Source organism: Drosophila nasuta, unplaced genomic scaffold (assembly GCF_023558535.2).
Source record: "Drosophila nasuta strain 15112-1781.00 unplaced genomic scaffold, ASM2355853v1 ctg22_pilon, whole genome shotgun sequence".
In the NCBI taxonomy this organism is placed as follows: domain Eukaryota; kingdom Metazoa; phylum Arthropoda; class Insecta; order Diptera; family Drosophilidae; genus Drosophila; species Drosophila nasuta.
Genome location: NW_026869442.1, coordinates 26,454 through 46,355, shown reverse-complemented (window position 1 = coordinate 46,355; position 19,902 = coordinate 26,454).

Genomic DNA, 19,902 nt, shown 5'->3' with positions numbered 1-19,902 from the left:
TTGTCGCTTTAAGACCCATGAATGAATCGTCGATCCGGAATTGGAACACGTCTTCATTTGGCAACCAAATCACACCTAGAGTCTTGGTTGCGTCAGTCTCGGAGATCGTTATCGGCTTTGGTGTACTGTTTGATGCGGAGAACCCAGGAGCATTCGAGAACCACTTCGCAAGTTCAAAACCTGCTCCTAGCAGTATCTGCGACACTTCAGACTTAATTGTCTTCAGGTCCTCGACGCATGCGGCACCAGTCAACATATCGTCAACGTAGAAGTCTTGCCTGATAACTTCAGCTGCCATGGGGTGCGAGGATTTCGCAATCTCGCTCAGCTGGATCAAACACCGTATGGCCAAGAATGGCGCTGGCGCAGTGCCATATGTTACAGTATTTAATCTGAATAATCTCAACGAGTCTGATGGATCTTTCCTCCACACTATGAGCTGATAGTTTCGATCTGCCTCGTGCACCATAACTTGGCGGTACATCTTTTTGATGTCGGCCGTTAATGCATATTTATGCAATCGAAAACGAAGCAGAGTCGAAAACAGCTCTTCTTGAATGGTCGGCCCGACCATAAGAATGTCATTCAACGCCTTATGTGTCGAAGTGCGACAACGAAGCATCAAATACGACCCTCAGCTTTGTCGAAGTGCTTTGGGGCCGTAGTACACATTGGTGCGGAATAACATAGTGTGGTGTACTTGGAAGGATGTGACTCACTTCGGACATGTGGCCCATCTCTACATATTCTTCCATAAATTCCAATTACATTCGCTTTAACTCGGGATCTCGAGCTAAGCGTTTTTCAAGCGACAAAACCGCCGTTTAGCAACTTCAAATGAGCACCCAAGCTGGTGCGAATCTGATTTAAACGGCAGTCTTACTTCGAAACGACCAGACGGCAATCTTCTCACATTATTTGTGAAATGATCTTCACAACTTTGTTGTTCAGCGGAAAGGACTTTGGAGGGAGAGCGCACATCTTCGACAGTCAAAACTTCAGCAAGGTCTTGTCAATCGAGCTCAAACTTTCTTCCTGATAGCTCAGATTGACAGTCATCTTCTGGTGAGATTTTTCACCAGGGTGTGCCGCCCGAGACAATCCACCCAAGGCTTGTCTTTCGGAGGATTGGACACTCTGGACCTTGCTTGATTTGGCCAACGGACAATAGGTCAAAAGAATGTTTCAGCGCCGATAAGAAGATCAATTTTCTGCGGTTTGTATTTTCTGCGGTTTGTAGGTATCTTCCAGCCACTGACATTTACAGTGTGATCTGGCTGATAACCTGAGATCGATTTGAGGATCCATAAATCGATCGCGTATTCATTGCAGCCAACTCGCGACTTCACCACAGTGTGTATCTTTTTCTTAACTTGAGAATGGATTCACCAATGCCAAGCAAGCTGATGCACGAGTCTTCTCTACGCAAATGCAGCCGCTGAGCTAGTTCCTCAGTCACAAAATTAATTTGTGACCCAGAGTCCAACAAAGCTCGGGCTAAGACGAAATCGCCTGAATTCGTCTTTATTTTGATGACTGCTGTGGCCAGGATCACTTTATCCGACACGGTCGCATGCATCGCATGTGAAGTGGATGGATGATCAGGCTCAACAGCGGAGAGACTCGGGGGTGGTAACGCTCTACTATTTGTAGTCGCAGAATATATGTGCAGCAACGTATGATGTGAACGGCTGGGTCTTTTGATCAATCTTATCTTTGAGCCTCGTACACGAAAACGAGCTTTTATTAAGCTGTTTAGCGGAAACGGCTTGAATATCGGACTTTGTCGAATTCTCAGCTGACAAGTGCTGATATCGACGATTAAGCACAGTTTCACACTCACTCCACAATGGAATTTTCGTGTAATCTAGCTGCTCATCCCACTTCTTCTTTGTCATTGCATCAACTTTGTGCATGACCAGGTGAATAAGGATTGCATTTGCAATCTTCTTATCATCACCTATCGACAACAAAGATCCGTATATCGCAGAGACAGTGTCAATCAAGTTTCGCAACGCTGAAGCGGAGGGCTGCGAAATCTTTGGCAAATTGAAAAGAGCAGTGATATTTTCATTAAATATCAGACAATCATTGTCATATACTCTTTTCAAACTCGCCATTGCTTTCTCATAGTTGTCCTCGGTGACTTGAAACGCTCTCACCGTTCCAAGAGCCTCACCAGAGACAAGAAATGAGATGATTGAATTTCTCAATGTGCGGAATTGAATGGTCATTGTCAACATAAACAATCTCTTGCAACTGAAACTAATAACGAATCTCAACCCAAGTCCCAATATAAACACTAACCACAACCCAAAGTCAGAATATGCTAACGTAATTATAAACAACTCAGACGGTTTGGCTGCCGCCAACACCCAAGTATAAAATAGCACTTCTTGCACAGCTTGACTTCAGTTTGTATCAATTCTCTGAATAAACCAGTTCAAATCTACGACACTGTGTACATTCTTATTTATTGAAATACAACTCATGTATATATATGTCAAACATATATAACTGGCGCAGCCGGTCTGAACGGACGGATAAATTAATAACACACTAAGAAGTAACATTTGAACTAGCTGAAAAGGCATAACAAGTGTTATCGAAAGTGAAAAAGTTAAAACAAAAAACAAAACACACACTAAGAAGTGATATTTGAACTTAGCTGAAAAGGCATAACAATTATCGCCAAAAGTGAAAAAGTGTAAAACAATAGTGGCATAAAAGGGACAAAGTCATAATTGTGCAACTAAACTAACAAATCTAAAAAAAATATATAAACTTTAAAATGGAAAACGAAAATATAAACGAAAGGCAGAATTGCATTCAGGCTCTCACTCAAATTGTTGTTCAACAAATGCAACTACCAAATGCGAACTCAAGAACAAGAGCTAGAAACCAGATTGAAAAGGAAACTCGATATCTGCCAACATTTACTGGACAAGATGGTACTCTCCATGGATTCATTGCTTCAGTGGACCAGATTATGCAGGAATATGCAGATGATGCGGATCAGGTTTTCAGCGTTATATTCAACACGAAGATTCAAGGACAGGCAAGAACAGTTCTCACCATCAATACACCGACAACGTGGGAGGAATGTAAGGAGAAATTGCGACATCATTACCGGCCAAGAATGGACCAAATGGGTTTGACTAGGAAGATCAACAATCTCAGAGTGACATCTATTAAAGATTTAGATATTAAGGTAAGGTACATAGTGGAAGAAATAACAGACTTTGCTGTATTTGAAAATAATGAAAGTTTAGTAAATATATTAAGTTCACTATTGATTCAACGAATAAAAGAATTAGCTGCAGGCTCCATGGCAGTCTCGCTAATGCCATTAACAACAGTGCAAATGGTTAGAAATGAAATTGCTAAATATTTCGGTCTAAATTTTGGAAATTTAAATCAAAGATTGTTAATTCGTAAAAATACCGAGAATGACTCAGGTAACAATATTGATCAAAGAAATAATAATAATAACAACAATAATAATAATAATAACAACAATAATAATAATAAAACAACAATAATAATGGCAATTTTCCAAAAAGTCAAAATACTAGGAGACAATATAACAATCAACAACAAAATAGGAATAACAATACTAATCCACAATTCAATCATAACTATAACAATAATCAACAAAATCAGAATACTAACAATAATCCACATCAATATCCAAATAATAATTACAATAAAAATGAAAGTCAAAATGTTAGACAGAATCCCCAGAGGCATTGAGTGTTGATAATATAATTGATGAGGATAATAAAAGTACAACAAGTGAAATCCCTAAAGATTTTTTACCCAGTAGCCTCGGATGAAAGAAAAATTTTAATAGAAGGAACAATTGAAGATTGTAAATTTACTTTTTGTTAGATACTGATCCACAATTAGTATATTAAACACAAATAGAGTGCAGGAAAATTTTTACAAAATAATTGAAAAATATTCAAAACAATTCATACAATTAATGCAAAGTTTGAAACTAATAATTACTTAGTTATGACAGAAGCACCAAGAGAATTTCAATATTCTCCACAAGTTCGTTCAAGATGGGTGGCTTTACCCCTGGATAAATCATACGATTTTCTATTGGGTATGGACTTCATCCAAAGAAACGTTCAATTTATTGATTTCAAGAAGAAAACAATTAAACTGATAAATGATGCTGAAATTCCATTCCATTCCAAGCATCCTGAAGAGGCTTGTGTTTTGGAAGTAAGTGAAATTGAAAGCTTTAATTTAACAGATTTAAATTTAGAAGAAAAGGAAATTATTACCAATCTAAACAAAAGATTTAACAAGTTATACTATAAAGAAGGCGACCAATTGACAAATACAAATACAGTGGTACACAATATAAGAACAATAACGGACCAACCGATCAATTCGAAAATTTACAGGTGTTCTCCAAAATATGAAGAAGAAATTCGAAAACAAATTTTAGAAATGGAAAGAAACGGCATAATAAGAAAAAGCAGAAGTAAATACAGCTCACCTATATGCATGGTGCCAAAGAAAATAGATAATTCAGGAGTACAAAAATATAGATTATGTGTAGACTATCGTCGATTAAATCATGTAACAATACCAGACAAATATCCGTTACCTCTCATGGACTCAATATTAGACAAACTTGGTAGGGCTCAATATTTCAGTACATTGGACTTAGCAAAAGGTTATCATCAAATCTTGATGGCTGAAGAAGACATAGAGAAGACAGCGTTTGTTTCACCATTAGGACTTTATGAATACGTTAGAATGCCATTCGGACTAAAAACGCACCAGCAACTTTTCAAAGATTAATGAATGATGTTTTAAGAGATTACATAAACAAAATATGTGTAGTCTACTTAGACGACATTTTAATATTCTCAACAACGCTCGAAGAACACAAACATGCTTTAGAAAAAATTTTTAAAAACTACAAGAAAACAGATTAAAAATACAAGTAAATAAATGCTCATTTATGAAACAAGATACAGAATTTTTAGGACATGTACTCAGTAAAGACGGAATTCGACCAAATCCAAAAAGATACAAGATATTTTAGCTATTCCAATCCCAAAAACAGAAAAACAACTAAAAGGTTTTTAGGCATGACTGGTTTTATAGAAAGTTCATAAAAGATTACTCAAAAATTGCATACCCTATGATCAAATATTTACAAAAAGGAAATAATATTAATAAAATGACCCAGAATTTATAGATTCTTTTGAAAATTATAAGCTCACATCCAATTTTGAAATTCCCAGAATTCGATAAACCTTTTACATTAACGACAGATGCGAGTGATTTTGCAATAGGAGCAGTGTTATCACAGCAAACTCAGCCAATAGCATTCGTATCTAGGACCCTAAACAAACACGAAAAGCAATACAGCGCGACAGATAAAGAATTTCTGGCAATTGTGTATGCCGTAGACTACTTTAGGCATTACCTATATGGCACACAATTTACAATTATAACTGATCACCAACCAATTATGTATCTAAATAAAAAATACAAAGGGAAAGACCTCAAGGACAAACATCAAAGATGGATATTGAAACTACAAGAATTTGATTGTGATATCAAATATTTAAAAGGAAAAATAACAAAGTGGCGGATTTCCTCAGTAGGCAGGAAACAGCCCCGCTTATAGACAAAGAAAATATTAATGAATCAAATTTAGCATTGACAGACACAATTCACTCAGCAAACGAGAACGAACCAATAGATTTTTATATAACAGATGATATAGTTAATAAATTCAAAACTCAAATCATTATCACATATTTAGCAACAGACAGTATAATTAAAAATAAAGGCAGAAAAATTATTGAAATTAATCCAGCAGACGACAATTTAGAAATAGAACAGAAACTCTTAAACAATATTAATAGGGAACTATTGGCATATTTTCAGAAGTACCAGATTCCATTTACTATAAAGTACAATGTATTATAATAGACAGTTTTAAAGACACGAAAAATATAAAATTCTTAAAATGTACAAAACGAGCAGTAGACATAAATGACGAACAGGAACTCCACAAACAAATAGCTTTATATCACACAAAAGAATCCCTACATAGTGGCATGAACGAGACATTTTATAGTTTGAAAGACAAAATTTATTATCCAAAACTTAGAGAGCACATTGACTTAGTTATATCCAACTGCACAAAATGTAGAGAAATTAAGTATGACAGGAAACCGATCAAAGCAAAATTCAATATCACAGAAACTCCTCAAGAGAAAAATGAAATAATTCATATAGACATTTTCCATATCAAACACCGATCATTTGTTACAATCATAGATAAACTTACAAAATTTGTAGCTGCATACAATATAAAAGATAGGAATTGAGGGCAAAATTGCAAATTATAATAGAGCAATTCACAAAATTTGGCAAGCCCATTTTGAATAAAAGAAATGTTTCTTAAATTGCGGTATTTTCTCAAAATATACCGAATATACTGCAAAAAAGACTAAAAATATACCAAATGGTATATGGTATTGGTATATCGACATAGTACCACATTCAAAATATACCATAGACGGCACAATATACCAGATTGTCAGCCAAAGCAACTAAGACCCCTAGTAAGTAGGCGTTTTTGCCCATAATAATTTAATAACTTCGACAATATTTATCTGATCGGAACCAAATTTTCAGGAATCATAACTACTATAGTAAATATTGTATATACCAAAATTCGCAACTCTAGCTTTAAAATTACGTTTGTTATTCGATTTTTTGATTTGCGGGGGCGGAAGTGGGCGTGGCAAAAATTTGAAACAAACTTGATCTGCGTGCAAACATAACAAATTATAGCTCTATCTCTTATAGTCTCTGAGATCCAGTGTTTCATACGGACAGACGGACAGACGGACAGACACACAGACGGACAGACGGACATGGCTAGATCGTCTCGGCTGTTGACGCTGATCAAGAATATATATACTTTATAGGGTCGGAGATGCCTCCTTCTACCTGTTACATACATTTCCTGCCGGCACAAAGTTATAATACCCTTCTACCCTATGGGTAGCGGGTATAAAAAGTCGAGTTACATTTAACAAAACCAAACTCGCACACAGGTAACGCAGACATTGAAAGACTTCACTCCACGTTAATAGAAATTGTCAATAGCATAGATGAAGACATCTCGATAGAATCAAAAATTCAAATTGCTGTCAACACTTACAATAATAGGTATCACACAACTATAAAATGCTCCCCAAACGAAGCTAAAAATACAAAGAACTCACAAGACCTTAAATGAAATAATAAGCGCTAACAAAGAAAAATCATAACAAAACTAAATGAAGAAAGAGAACAGTATGAAGAAAAAAGAGAGGAAGGACCAATTAAAAACAAGTAAGAAAGCTACAGTCGAGTGTACTCGACTGTGAGATACCCGCTACCCATTTTGAATAAAAGAAATATATTTTGCGGTATTTTCTCAAAATATACCAAATATACTGCAAAAATACTAAAAATATACCGAATGGTATATTTGGTATATCGACATAGTACCGTATTCAAAATATACCATAGACAGCACAATATACCAGATTGTCAGCCAAAGCAACTAAGACCCCTAGTAAGTAGGCGTTTTGCCCATACAAAAGTATTTGAAACAAACTTGATCTGCGTGCAAACATAACAAATGCTGTCGAAAAAATTATAGCTCTATCTCCTATAGTCTCTGAGATCCAGTGTTTCATACGGACAGACGGACAGACGGACAGACACACAGACGGACAGACGGACATGGCTATATCGTCTCGGCTGTTGACGCTGATCAAGAATATATATACTTTATAGGGTCGGAGATGCCTCCTTCTACCTGTTACATACATTTCCTGCCGGCATAATCCAAAGTTATAATACCCTTCTACCCTATGGGTAGCGGGTATAAAACATATTATTCAATGATCAAATGAGAACTTTAAAAATATTGAAGAAAAATTAAATTATATTCAAGAAACCATTGCATCAGCAAAAACAATATATTTTACCAGAAATATTATCAAAAGACGAAATAAATAAATTTAAAATAGATTTTTATAAAATTAAATTAATCAGAATGGGCATATTAAAATACAAAAACAACGCAATTGTCATGGCAATCAAGCTACCCAAAAACTTTATAAAACAGACATCAAACTCATAACTGCAATACCTAACAGCAACAATATTCAAATTGATCAAGAAAATCTACTAATTACTCAAATTTGTAATAAAATATACGATTATAAAGAAAATGTAATTTTAAGGAACTAACATTAAGTAAAAGCTGCACAATAAACAACAATTGTAAATTCAAATTCAACAATAAATCCAGTATAGAACAAATAGATGATGAAGCAATAATTGTAAGAAACAGTAAAACGAAAAATTAAAACAAAATTGCGATCAAAGAAATATTACATTAAATGGAAACTACTTAATACAATTTGTTAACTGTAAAATTCAAATATTATCTGAAAACTTTGCAAATGAACAAATAGAATTTTATGATAGATTTTTTACCCAACAAACTTATTGAACCAATCTTATAAAAACACAATAAACTTTGAACACTTCTCAATACAGAACTTTGAAAACTTACAAGAAATCACAGAGTTAAAATTTTATAAAAAATAAGTTATGGCATTTCAATTACATTTGCAATTATTATATTAATATTAATATTTTACTTGTGTATAAAATTAAGACCTAATAATATTCATGTTAATTTTAAAAGAATTCAGGAGAATTCAAATTCTGGCGATGGAGGAGTTATACATTTGTCACCACTTACCACTTCCCCATCTCATTTGTCACCACTTACCACTTACCCAACACTAACACATACAAAGCATTCCATTAGATCGGGATTGCGATCGTCAATTATGTAAACATAAACATTCAAGCTCTCACTATAAACTAATAACCCAAACTGGGATTGCTAGCTTCTTTAACATAAACATAAACAATCTCTTGCAACTGAAACTAATAACGAATCTCAACCCAAGTCCCAATATAAACACTAACCACAACTCCAAAGTCAGAATATGCTAACGTAATTATAAACAACTCAGACGGTTTGGCTGCCGCCAACACCCAAGTATAAAATAGCACTTCTTGCACAGCTTGACTTCAGTTTGTATCAATTCTCTGAATAAACCAGTTCAAATCTACGACAATGTCAAACATATATAACTCGCGCGACAACGAAAAGTGCAAGCAACAACACAGACTACAGAGCGCAATGCACTGTGCAGATGCTGGCTTGCTAACATATGTATGTGTGTATGTGCGCTGTTTCTAAGCGCGAAACGAAAACGAAATGCAAGCAACAACAACACGGAGCCGAAATGCACCGGTGCAGTGTTGGCTTGCGGGTATATGTATGTATATATACGTATGTGCGCTTAGCAACAGCACACAACTTACAGCGGCTACGAATCTGGTGACAAAGGGGCGACGAAAGCGAAATTGCAACGAACTAAAAGAAGAAGTTCGATGCAATGGAAATAAAAATTTCCTAGTCACTTTCACTTAGAAAACAAAAACAATATTCTGCCTAAGCGGTTTACTTTTTAAATTAAAGATATAAAATTTAAAACAAATGCTCTACTATTACGTATGTGCCAAGAATTGAAAGCGTCACTAGAATCTTGCAACTTGGCAACCAATTCAGTTATTTACTTTCAATTTTTCGCACAGTACCTGGAATTGGCGATCTTTAATGATCCCAGCCACTTTCCTCTGTGTGTTTTCTGCAGGTGCAGGGTGTCCTCCAGCGATGATGCAGAAAATTCCACCGATGACACAAACACAAGTGGATCACAGCACTGGCACAAAGTCAATTGTTTGTTTATGTTTATTATATTTTAAAACGACCGGCGCGAATTTGTTTTGTTTTTGTTTTCTGTTTTTTCAATCATTCGCGTTCAACAACAATTAGTGTCCACCCGGGGGCGCCATGAAAAATCACAAGAGTTTTTGCAATTATAATATTTTCCGCTTTATTCGCGAACACAAAGACTGGACCTAATTGTTGTTGTTAGACGACGAAAACGAAAACGGAGTAAATGATGACGCGCTGATAAGTTCTCAATTTCAACTGTGTTTATAATTCTATGCTAAGTTACATTAAGCCTAACTTAACTAGAGTGGCGAGGCGAGGCGAATTCGCTCAGAGAGCAACAAACGAAAGCTTTATTGCGCTCTCGCTTCGCCCTAATTCTAACAACTTCATGATACTTCATTTACTACTTCTTTGATACTTCATGCTCTTAATTATTATTCCTCAAATGCGCCAACAAAATGTTTAAAATTAAGTGTACATATTAGTAAATTAAGAAAAATAAAAAAATGTTAAATAACTTGAAGTAAAATAAAAAAAATACAAAACACAAAAATTGTTTTCAATCTTATGTTATATTATTACAAAATTTCATTCTTATGAATCCAGCTGTCTTCGGTTTTGGGGAAACCCAACCAGCGCACGAGAGCTCTATTGCCTTTCTTTTTAACACTTTTTCAACCAGATAAGTGTTAGGAAAACTTGTTTTTTCAGTTCCTCTTTGTAGAAACCACCTTGAATTGGATTCCCATTGAAGTCTTGTAGTAAGTATGTTGTTGGGTAACTATTTTGTACTTTTGCTTATTTTAAAATTTCAGTTGTCCAATTAGGAGTATAGCCTTTTACAAATACGTGTTTGTACTTGCTGATGCGTACATAATCACCCATTTTCAATTTGCTACCCGTAAACATTTTAATGTTGTTGTTATAACATTGAAACTGCATTCACGCCACATTAGGTCTTTTAATGACCTATTAAATCGTTCAACAATTGACGCCTTTAGACTACTAAATGTTGAATAGTGGTTGATTCCATATCGTTTCACTAATATCTTAAATTGTGTGTTAAAGAACTCTTTACCATCGTCTGTTTGAAGATTTTTGGGGAATCCTCTCCCTGATTGAAATATTTTCTCCATGGCCTCAGCAATGTCTTTTGCATTTTTAGACTTTATTGCTTCCCCATCCAAATTTTGTCTATGTGTCTATCACTGTTAGCATGTAGCGATACCCATTGTTTGAGTGTGCATACTTCCCCATTTCAACCAAGTCAGCTTGCTATAATTCGTTTATTCCTTTTGTTATGACTCTACGTCTAAGAAAATGCTTACCTGAAGGAGCATGTATTTCATTAATTATTCACCGTCTAGACATATTTATTACTTCCTTGTATATTGTAACTTCCATCATTATCAATGTAGAGTCCTGGTATTTTCTCACGTCGTTTTAAATGAATAGAGATCTGCTTATCATTTACATAACGTCCAAACTTGTCAACAGACATGATGATTATAAGCTCATTTCAATATTATCAATCAATTATATACGAATTTAGTGTATAATTTGAGCCTCTCTCAATTCTTCAATTATTGAGGTAATTTCATTTGGATCGTCCCAATATACATAATTGGGTTTATTCGTCGCAGTGACATGAATCCAGTCCCAGAAACAATTGATTTTGAGATTTTAGGTGTAGACTCAGCAGTGCGTGATTTTGTTAAGAGTGGTTTAATAATTATACCCGCTACCCATAGGGTAGAAGGGTATTATAACTTTGTGCCGGCAGGAAATGTATGTAACAGGTAGAAGGAGGCATCTCCGACCCTATAAAGTATATATATTCTTGATCAGCGTCAACAGCCGAGACGATATAGCCATGTCCGTCTGTCCGTCCGTCCGTCTGTCCGTCTGTCTGTATGAACACCTAGATCTCAGAGACTATAAGAGATAGAGCTATAATTTTTTTCGACAGCATTTGTTATGTTTGCACGCAGATCAAGTTTGTTTCAAATTTTTGCCACGCCCACTTCCGCCCCTGCAAATCAAAAAATCGAATAACAAGCGTAATTTTAAAGCTAGAGTTACGAATATATTTGGAATATTGGTATATACAGTAATAACTATAGTAGTTATGATCCTGAAAATTTGGTTGCGATCAGATAAAATTGTCGCAGTTATTAAAGAAATACTTTTGTATAGGCAAAACGCCTACTTACTAGGCGTCTTAGTTGCTTTGGCTGACAATCTGGTATATTGTGCCGTCTATGGTATATTTTGAATGCGGTACTATATCGATATACCACATATACCATTTGGTATATTATTAGTATTTTGCAGTATATTTGGTATATTTTGAGAATAATACCGCAAAATATATTGCTTTTATTCAAAATGGGTAGCGGGTATCTCACAGTCGAGTACACTCGACTGTAGCTTTCATACTTGTTTTTGTATATTTCTTTGCTTTTGTTCCTATGATCTGTCCATCAGAATTAAAATTTCTCCGGTGCTCATTAGTTATCAATAAAATTTCATTATATATTTCTAGATCATTTGAATTATAATTTTCAGGTAGGCGGTGGAATATTAATGAATATAATCCACTAGTAAGACGCCAGTTTTGTCCATCATCCAATTCAATTTCAATTTGAATACAATATCTCCATCATCCTGTTTTGATAGAGTATAATAAAATTCTTTTCCAATGTTAATTTTATGGAATTAGTATTAAATTTACTTGGAACCCTAGACGCTCCATAGATTCTGAATTCCCGATTCCTTGGTAGAGCGTGGAAAGGGATCTTCTTCTTCTCCTTTATTCTATTCAAATGATTCGCTGTTGATTCATACTCGATGTTATCGGCGAGGAATTGAATGTCCTCAGCAAGAGGAGTAATAAGAGGAAGATTAACTTCGGTGAAGTCAATCTCCTCTCCCTTGCTAGCCTCCTTTGATGGGTTCATCCTGATTAATTGATGTATGTTTTTTATTGGACGTTGACGCACCGCAGTACGTTCAAGTGGTCCTGCGAAACCAGGCTAACGCCTGTTTCTCCCGCATTCAACGCACTCCCCGGAACTGCCGTGAGGTATTACTTCAGAGGGAGGGCTCGGACTTTATCGGCCCTCTTCTGAGTTAGCTGGGATTCGTACTCTCTCTTCTCTTCTTAGCTGCTTCATTGCTGTCACTGCCATCGTGTTCACCGCCACCCATTTCTCCTTATTGTTAAATCAAGCGCCTTGTCCCACTGTAAGCCTGCTCAGCCTAACTGAGCAGTTACATTTAGACTCAATCTTGCGCTCTTCTTTTGCTATAGTTGTTACAGTTTAGTTATAAGCTTTCGCTCATCTTTGTTTTCTAACTACTATTGTCGGAATAACCGGCAAACAATAAATTGTCACTCTCCTTTTCGCAACTATCAAAACGAAACAGACGTGTTTAATTTGCGCATCAGCAGCCTTCAAAGTGTCTTGACTTTTGCTCCCAACAACAATAAATACTTTTTCGATTATCGTAATTTTACATGGCGCCCGAGCAGGGACTACAATAAAGACTTTGTTGATTAGTTAATTAAACATAAAGAAAATTCAATTATTGCAATTGATAAGTTTAATTAATTCCACACCTTGTTGGCAGCTGAGTGCATATAATTACAAACACATTCGTTTGCGTTGTTTCGTTGCTGGCCTTTTGGATTTATGGATCAATCAGAAGTCAACAGCTCTTCTGATGAACACGTAACAGTGTCAACAACTGGAAAACTTTGTTAATAACTTTGGACCTGGTGACATTCATTGTGATTGTTTCCCAGTTCAGACTGTTATATCTTGTATTAAACAAGAGTCCAGTTGTCTGACACTGATTATTGAATTGTAGTGAACAATTGATGCAACACACATAAGTGAAATAAATCCAAGTGCCGAAACATTCGAACCCCTCGCAACTTTATGATTATGCTTTCAGGTTCTTTATATTACATTGAGTTACAATAATAGCACCCGCGCATAATTTCAGTTATTTTTCGCTCTCTTTATTTGGTAATCTTCGCTCGCTTGCCTTATAAGTTTCGCTCTCGCTTTGTTCGATCATCTTCGCTCTCGCTTGCTTAATAAGTTTCGCTCTCGCTTTGGTCGATCATCTTCGCTCTCGTTCGAACACAACGTTTTCGCTCTTGCTTTGCTTGTTCGGCGCCGCTCAAACTAACATTGAAGCTACGCTCACTGTTGAGTTTGACATTAGAAACATTCTCTTGAGTTCTTGCATTGGTGTTTCTCTTAATAGTAGAGTGTGTTTTCTCTCGCTTAACTTGCACAACCCAGAAACATACACCAAGTCGCAATGTCGAAAGATAAAGGGAAGACTGAATTAAATCAAACCGTGATTGAAAATTGCCATAGTGCAAAATTAATGCTGTTATTTTCTAGATTATCAAAGCTAGAAGAAAGTATTGAGAGGTTTAGAATAACAGTGTTAAATGAAACAGGTTCCATCAATAAAATTGAGATCCAATGTCGTTTGTATATACTAAATAAATACATTGCAGATGCCATGGAGTTACAATCTGAAATTGATTGCATTTGAAAATTACAAGAGTTTTTGCAATTATTAATATTCCGCTTTATTCGCGAACAAAGACTGGACCTAATTGTTGTTGTGACAATACGAAAAGCAACGAAAACGAAGTAAATGACGCGCTGATAAGTGTTCGATTTCAACTGTGTTTATAATTCTATGCTAAGTTACATTAAGCCTAACTTAACTAGAGCGGCGAAGCGAGGCGAATTCGCTCAGAGAGCAACAAACGAAAGCTTTATTGCGCTCTCGCTTCGCCCTAATTAAAACAACTTCATGATACTTCATTTACTACTTCTTTGATATTTCATGCTCTTAATTATTATTCCTCAAATGCGCCAACACCGGCCCCGATGAACGGCTGTGCCTTCATACGATTGGCAGAGGCGCCAATTTGTGTACTGGCCGTTTAAACCGCCCCTGTGCTGGTTCGCACGTCTGCGACGCGCACCGCCCCGTCCGCTCCCGGGTATACCGCCACGACTCGCCCCACCATCCACTGCATCGGCGGCTGATTGTCCTCTGCGACGACGACGAGCTCTCCGATTCGCAGATTTGGCATCAACCGGTCCCACTTGGCTCGTGCCTGCAGGCCCAGCACATACCCCGGGACCATCGCTGCCAGAACGCTCGCTTGAGCGACGAGACAGCTCGCCATCGCCTTAAGCAACTCAGACCCTCCTGGTCCGGGGTCCGCGATGCTGCCGATGCCACCAGTGGACCGCCCACCAGTAGATGCCCTGGGGTTAGTGCCTCGCCGTCGTTGGGGTCGTTGCTTACGGCTCCTAGCGGGCGGGAGTTGAGCACCGCCTCGACCGCCACGACCACTGTCTGCAGATCCTCGGCCGTGAGCAGGGCGTTGCCCACCGTCCGTAGGAGTAGGTGCTTTGCAGACTTCACACCTGCCTCCCATAGTCCTCCGAAGTGAGGAGCCCTCGGCGGTATGAACGCAAATTCGCATCCGCTTCTTGATGCGAAGTCGCGAACTGCGTTCTCCTCGGCCTCGACTCGTCTCCTTAGCTCCTCCAGATGGCGACTTGCTCCGACGAAGTTCGTCGCGATGTCGCAATGGGCTCGGCTCGGGCATCCTCTTCGACCAACAAACCTTTGGAAAGCCATTAGAAATGCATTAGATGACAGATCGGATACAATTTCTAAGTGAACCGCTTTTGACGCAAAACAGACGAACAAAGCTAAGTACGACTTGTACGGCGGCTTTCCGCGAATCCTATAGGTTGTCTCAACCGGGCCACAAAAATCTACGCCACAAATTGAAAATGGGCGGAGCGCTCGGAGTCGATCAGCAGGCAAATTTCCCATTATTTGCGTAAGCAGCCGGGTTTGCATTTAAAGCAACGGATGCATGATCGTACTGTCTGACGACAAAGCTCTTGAGCATTGACTAACCAAAGTCGTTCTCTGAGAATGCTCACGAGCGCTCGGGCCAGCGTGACAGTTGGTCAAGTGAAGGTACCTCACATAGCTGCGAGCAAATTGTGAGCGCTTCGACAAGAGGAGTGGAAACTTGGCATCATACGAAATAGGAGCATTTACGCGTCGCCCCCGACTCGCAACAACGAAAACGAACACCAAGATCCTTCATACTCATGTATGAAAGGATTGAGTCGTTGTAGACTCGAGCTCACACGTGTACTCTTACGAACCCTTTCTATATCGTCTCTGAATTCGAAATGCTGCATTACTTCTACTATTTTACTGAATGCTTCTTTCAGTTCTGATGCCGTTGGAACCAGTTCAAATTGAACTGTTTTGTCTTTGCATCTTCGAATGAAGCGGAACACATAAGCGAACACTCTCAACAGACTTGTGTGCGACGAAAAACTTTCGATCGAGTCCACTAGATTTGACTTTACCACTATAGCTGTCAGTCCAACAGCTGTTTTGCGCACTTCCAAATTGCGCGTCTCTTCAGAGACGAAATGGTGGTTAACTGGCCATGCGTCGTGTGGTTCCATCAAGAATGACGGACCACTAAACCACATTGACGCGCACAGTTCAGTCACATCGCAACCTCTCCATACAATGTCCGCGGGGTTCTGCTTAGTTGGAACATGACGCCATTTCACGCTCTTTGACCACTCTTGAATCTCGGCCACTCGATTTGACACGAATGTCGCGTGAGTGGAAGGATGTGACCCGATCCAATGAAGAGTGACTTCCGAATCTGACCAAAGAACCGTCCGTTCAATTGGTGATCGGATCAGCCTTCGGATGCGGTGGCAGAGTTCTGCAAGAAGGTGAGCTGCACACAACTCAAGTCTAGGAAGAGTCTTAGTCTTGAGGGAAGCTACTTTTGATTTTGACGTTAGTAATGATAATTTACAACCTTCTGCAGTATGCGTACGATTGTAAATACACGCCCCATACGCTCTTATTGAGGCGTCGGCGAAGCCATGTATCTCTATCGGTGACGTAGGCTCTGTGAACAAATATCGTGGCACTTTTATGTTTGTGTCAAATTTGATTTCAATTGCTGCCACGATGTATCCAAACTCAATGTTATGGATTCGTCCCACTCCAACTTTTGAAGCCAGAGCTCTTGAAGCAGTATCTTTGCTTTTATAATTAAGGGACTCAATAGGCCAAGCGGATCGAATAACCGCGATGTCACCGAGAGAATGTTCCGTTTTGTCGCTTTAAGACCCATGAATGAATCGTCGATCCGGAATTGGAACACGTCTTCATTTGGCAACCAAATCACACCTAGAGTCTTGGTTGCGTCAGTCTCGGAGATCGTCATCGGCTTTGGTGTACTGTCTGATGCGGAGAACCCAGGAGCATTCGAGAACCACTTCGCAAGTTCAAAACCTGCTCCTAGCAGTATCTGCGACACTTCAGACTTAATTGTCTTCAGGTCCTCGACGCATGCGGCACCAGTCAACATATCGTCAACGTAGAAGTCTTGCCTGATAACCTCAGCTGCCATGGGGTGCGAGGATTTCGCAATCTCGCTCAGCTGGGTCAAACACCGTATGGCCAAGAATGGCGCTGGCGCAGTGCCATATGTTACAGTATTTAATCTGAATAATCTCAACGAGTCTGATGGATCTTTTCTCCACACTATGGGCTGATAGTTTCGATCTGCCTCGTGCACCATAACTTGGCGGTACATCTTTTGATGTCGGCCGTTAATGCGTATTTATGCAATCGAAAACGAAGCAGAGTCGAAAACAGCTCTTCTTGAATGGTCGGCCCGACCATAAGAATGTCATTCAACGCCTTATGTGTCGAAGTGAGACACGAAGCATCAAATACGACCCTCAGCTTTGTTCAAGTGCTTTGGGGCCGTAGTACACATTGGTGCTGTAATAGGCCGCTTGTCGTAGTTAAAATTGACTAAGCCTAAAAGTATGCAACATTTTTTTCTCTTCTTTTCTGCACTCATACATAATTATACCTATTATTTATTATATTATTTATTTATATGTTTATTGTCCTAGTTAATTTGTATTATTTAATTTGTTTAGTTGTATAAAATAATTTGTAGTCTGAGAAAATGGTACTCAATGTCTTGTCATGGGTTTTGTGCTGAGAAGCGGAGCTTTATTTACAAATGAGACTGAAAGCTCCAGAAATAGCGCCATCTATTGGTGGACCACGATACATGCAAGCATGAATTGCTAGATCAGCTGATCGTGTTAAGTCCAGACCAAAAAGACAAGCGATTACCTTTTGTGCAGGATTAATTGTCAAATTTCCGAAAAAGGTTTTTGTTGTTGGTTTTGGTTGGAAGAAATTGTTAACAGGTTATGTGCAGAACCTGATTAAAAAATAGTGGAAAAGTGCATGTGCTTTAATAAAAAAAAGTACATCAGTGAAGTGGTTGGTGTAGTCAGATGCATAAAACGTACTAGTGAGTATACAAAGATACTTCATTGTATAATTGTTATACTGAGTCGTTAATCTTGTTATCTTCTTTTTGTTACAAAAAGTGCACCTTGCCGTCCACTTGTAGCTGTTTGTCCACTATAGGAATTTGCCAACTGGCGTAACTAAACCAAGTGCCGTTTTCCAGAATAGGGTAAATATTTGTTATACGTATGTTTAGTTTTTCGTTGTTCTAAGTTTAGTTTTGTCTATTTATTTTTAGATTCGGCACTTAGTCATATTGTATATAAAACCCAGTTATAATTGATATAAAACCCAGTATTAATTTACATAACACCCGGTAATAATGTATATAATAACACAGTGTGTAAATTATAATAACCCAGTGGTAGAATTTTAACTTAATTTTAAATGAAACTTCAACACACACAACTGCTTGATTAACGGCCAACCACCAAAAGCTCCAAGTCGCAGCTGTGCTGGACACATCAGCTGTCTGGGCAACGCAAACATATGAGCTGTTGCTAGCTGCAGACGCTCATTGAGCACAGGAGAATTGCTTCCCAGCAGGTGCTGTTTCTACTGCAAAACACCTGCGTCCGGCAGCCTTGCGATCTCCGTTGGCTATTTGCTCCGCACTTGTGGTGGCATCGAGGCCGAGTATCTGCGTCACCCAGGAGGAAGGCGAACGGCTGACTAACAGCTTATGTTTTTTTTTTTTGTTTGTTTATTACTGTTAATTTACGTTATGTTGTTTAACCATGCATCTATAAGTAATAGTCCATCAATGTTGTAAGTGTAATATGATGTGGCGAGATAGTTGATCCAACAACTTTTCTGGGTCCTTCATAATACAAGTACCATTGTACTATTGTATAAAAATAGAAATGGCAATCATTTAAGAAGGCATGTAAGGCAACACCTATAGGCAAAATATCTTTGTAAAATTGAATTTAGTTATAAAAATTAATGTTTTTGTATTGCCTGAAAAGCATGTAAAACCATACTTGCATACATTTGTATGTATGCATGTTTGTTTTGATCGACGCTACCGGTCATAGCAAGCAGCTTTCATGCAGGCGCAAAAGCTCGCAATTATTATTATTCCCCACAGATACACCACAGACAGGCACCAACACAAGGAAAGATCTTTCTGCGTGGGAGTCTCTAATGTATGTAAGTCTGTTTCACTCTAACTAATTAATAATACATGAGCTAGAGCTAAAGCTTCCCTTTTGCTGGTGGTCCATCTGACCATAGCGCTGCTACAGCTGTCTGCAGTCCCAGCGGTCAATGACCTTGCGATACTGGCAATAGCAAAACATTTCATTGAGTGACAGCCATCAGCTGATCCTCATTTTTACTTGCATCTAGTGTTTGCCTATATTCGGTGTGATGGTCTAACATTGCATTTCTAAATGAACCCAAAACTAGTTCATTTTAGCTAATTTTTTTTTCTTCTTAATTTAATCAACATTTTAATGCTAAAATAATTATTTATATTATAATTATGATAGATCATATTTTATATTTATAGGTTAATTATTTTTAGTTTTTCTTTATTTATTCTTTTTTGCCTTATTTAATTAATTCCGCCTCATACACACTTACTATGTTTG